This window comes from Rhamphochromis sp. 'chilingali' (assembly GCF_963969265.1).
Source record: "Rhamphochromis sp. 'chilingali' genome assembly, chromosome: 22".
Lineage (NCBI taxonomy): Eukaryota > Metazoa > Chordata > Actinopteri > Cichliformes > Cichlidae > Rhamphochromis > Rhamphochromis sp. 'chilingali'.
Genome location: NC_137950.1, coordinates 4,353,233 through 4,356,978, shown reverse-complemented (window position 1 = coordinate 4,356,978; position 3,746 = coordinate 4,353,233). Strand labels below are relative to the sequence as shown.

The window sequence follows — 3,746 nt, the reverse complement described above, 5'->3', positions numbered from 1 at the left end:
ACCTGGAGCCTGGGGGTTGGGGCTAACAACACTGACTGGTAAAAGAATCTAACATCCAAGTGTTACATGGTGTTGCAGGTGACAAAAAGCCATAAACCACTGTTTAGAGGTTGTTGTGGAAGTTTTCCGTTTAATAAAGCCTGCAGACAAGCGATGAGCGGTAGCTACCATTCTTTAATCAAGACAAAGAACAGAAATCAAGCTTGGTGAGGGACTGCCATCGCTGGGGCAGAGGGTGAGCAGAGTCTCTCACTGAGCCTAGCATGGCTCTCAGTTTTGTCTTTCCCGCAAAGAAAGTTTCACACTGCCTTGCTATCTTTTACAGTGGAGAAAAGACAAAAAGACTCTTCCTGTGGAGTTGTCTGCTTCCCCCCAACTTCCTTACCAGACCCCACTATCTGTTAAACTGTTTAAATGGAGTGTGAGGCAGACATGCTAAAACAGTGACCTAAAAGCATTACCAATAAACAATGGGATCAATACATAAATGAAAGAAATGCAGCTGATAAAAAAGCCATAAACTACTTTCATTTGTTTAGTGGTGATTGCCAGTTTAGTTGGGTTTTTTTTGAGACACAGAGAGTGAGAGATCCTGTCCTACATTACTTTAAAAAAGAAGATATTTTCAGAGCTGTTGATATATGAAGCTCTGAGCATTGAGTGTTGCATTGTGAGAGTTTCAGTAAAAAGCCTGCAAATTATTGCATTTATACTGGAGAGCAAAGAAAAATTAAATTCTACTTGTACTATGGAAAATCAGTTTCATAAAAGCTACATAAACAGAGCTGAAGAAGACTGCGTTTGTAAAACTAGCGGTAACGTGTGAGAATTATAAGTTATAAGACTGTTTCTGCTATCGATACAATTTGTGTTGTTAATCCTAAATGATTCACGGTGACAACATCATAAGAACAAGGTCATTTTACTCCACACACACACATTTGGAAAATCACATAGTTTGACCATAAAAATTCCCAGAATAATTAGTATTTGAGATTGCTGAAGCAACATCACTAAAGAAAAATATCCTTGCATGTCACTTTCGTTTAAAAATATAAAAAATGTGAAGTTTTTTTTTTTGTAAAACATAAAAACAACAAAACTTAAGACCTTAAGAATCTCCTTATGAATGTTGTGAATATCTAGATCATTGGTGTTTGGATTTGAGGGTCAACAGGGCGAACACTGAGGCTGGGTATTAGAAATACAACATGGCAACATGAGACATGTTAACTCTGAGAACACTAACATCTAGATTAAGGTGTGAGAGGTAAATACATAACAGAAGCTAAAAAGGAGTTGCTTGTCTCTAGATTAGTTAAAATAAATTGAAAATAAACTGATTTGAACACGTTTGATGCATTATACAAAAAAAGGTTCATGATATAGTTCACATGATCTAAGCAAGAGTGACTCGGAATCTCAAATGTTAAAGTACACTTACTGATTGTACTTTTACTACATGAGCTAATGTAGATGCTCTAAAAGCACGCTGGCTGAAAAAGAACCACACGTTTGGAGAAACTGTGCTGTAACTTCTCATACTGTGAAGTTTTCTGACAAAAGTGAATTGAAAACTTATGCTGTACAGTTTACTAAGGGGTCCTTTGCTGGGCCATGTGCAATTACACAAAAGAACAAGTTAAATTTCACCATAACACTGACTGGAGAAAAGCCAAATTGGGATTCTAATTGACATTACAACTGAAATCAGTGCTGTGATAGTTAGTTTAAGATCACAACCTGATTTAAAACACAGTCTAACATCAACATTCTTGCCCCTGAAAATAGGTCAGGATGGCCGAAAAATGTACTTTAAAAATGAGATTTTCTTTTTGTTTCATTGGAACAGTAAAGTACCATTACAAAGAAATGAGTACACCTTTGTAGATATCACTGATATGGAGTTTTTCATGTTTTACATACAGACTTTCTCATTTAAACCATGGTGACTTAAAAGTTTAGCAGCAAGACACTTGTTTCCTTTGTTCCATCAAACATTTCTTTCAGCCATCTGTGTTTATCAGAGCGATATGTGACTAATTTTTTATTGAATCACCAGAAAGTACACAAATACAAGATTAAATATTTTATTTATTTATCAAAGATACATAATTACACATTGATACAATGAATAAGGTGTCTATAAAAATGGTGTAAGAAAAACATTATAACATACAAATAAGTGTTTTAAGATAATCTGACATACTTTAAAAGCATAAGAATAAAAGTTTTTTTTTTTAAATCATGTTCTTTGATGATCACATTACATGTATCACATTTTTTAAAGCATAACGTAGGGTGTTCACAAAAACAGTTTTATGATTACTTTTTCCACAGTGCTTGTATGCCTCTTGCAAAACTATGTACTTATCACCATATGACATAATAACTCACGATTATGCAAGACCAGCCATGAAATGTCCGTCGCTTCATTACAATCATTTGTCCCCGCTGCTGCCCTCAGACCCAGTCTGTGGGGTAAAATTGCTTTTTTGGTGGTTCATAAAAAATATCTCAAAAAGCGATGTTAGTGAGGGGACCAGAAACACTGGGTTGCAGAGCAGTTGGTAAGGACTTGTATATTTCTGGAGAGTCTGCAAAAGCTGTCTTGCTCGTGCTCCTGATTGGATATGTGGAGCCCGGCTCTGATATCTCACTGGTGGCAGCTAAAGGTAGGCATGCCTTGGAGGCGGAGTTGGTCTCGGGCGCAATCTTTCAAACGAGCCTCACGGCATTTCAGGCAACCTCAGGCCGGAAACAACATCCGGTCACTCGCGGTCAAAATCCACGCAGAGCTGGTGTTTCGCAGGGATCAGGTTAACACATCTGGGTCTAAAAATATAAAGAAAAACAAAAAGAGTTTTAAAACACGCAAACTAGCAAAATATCAAAGGAGCATAACATAACAATAACAAGATGATATGAGATACCCGATGAGGCCATGATAGGTGATGTAGACATGTAATGTATAAACTTTTACGGGAGTTAAAAGTGGAGCTTATATATATTTTAAAGTGTATTGTACGTGGGATAGGCTCCAGCGCACCGCGCGAGCCTGAGAAAAGGATAAGTGGAGGCGAATGGATGGATGGATGGTGTATTGTACCTGTTACAAACCATTGTGATATTTATTTATTTTTTTAAATGAAAGGATTGACAGAATGGTAAAAAGGAAAATGCAAAAATGTAGTTAGAGAGGAAGATTAACACTTACCGAATGATATGCGGATAAGGAAAGAGACGCAAGTTGCTGTTGAAATCGGCCGCTCCCTATGCGAACTCGCAAGCAGTCTGAGCGGCGCCAGTTGTTGATACGTCTGAAGTCAGATGTCTTCTGGGGGTTCGACGATAGTCTTAACCTCAGCGGGAGATCGTAAAATCAGACCTGGAGCCGATTGGCTAACCGGGGTGCAAAGGGAGCGGTGCAAGGGTTATGTGATTGGCAGCGGGGCGCAGTGAGGCGGAGTTGGTCTAAGGGGGGAATTTTCAAACGAGGTAAGCAGCGCATTCGGGAGCAGAGCGGGGAGCGAACAAGCAGGAAAAAATTGTGCTCTGCAAGAAGTTGTGGATCGGAGATTAAGAGCGAGGTAGAACTTAGAGTGTGGGTTGAATTTTAGAGCTTGCTAGTAAGAGGAGCTTTCCCAATGTTTTTGGATTATAGCGCTTTTTTTGGGGGGGGAATAGAGGGGTAGCTAACAAGTTATTCTAGGATTTTGGAGAAATCGCGGAGAATTTTTTAAAAG

The 3,746-nt window shown here is 38.5% G+C and overlaps 1 long non-coding RNA gene across 1 annotated transcript; it reads right to left on the bottom strand.

Annotated features, from left to right (window-relative positions):
* Positions 1-2,076: 2,076 nt before the first annotated feature.
* Positions 2,077-3,369, bottom strand: LOC308391382. The gene is made up of 2 exons (XR_013970604.1): positions 3,218-3,369; positions 2,077-2,835 (listed from the first exon to the last, which is right to left on the bottom strand). It is a non-coding gene; the product is annotated as an uncharacterized lncRNA (long non-coding RNA).
* Between the last annotated feature and the right edge of the window lie 377 nt (positions 3,370-3,746).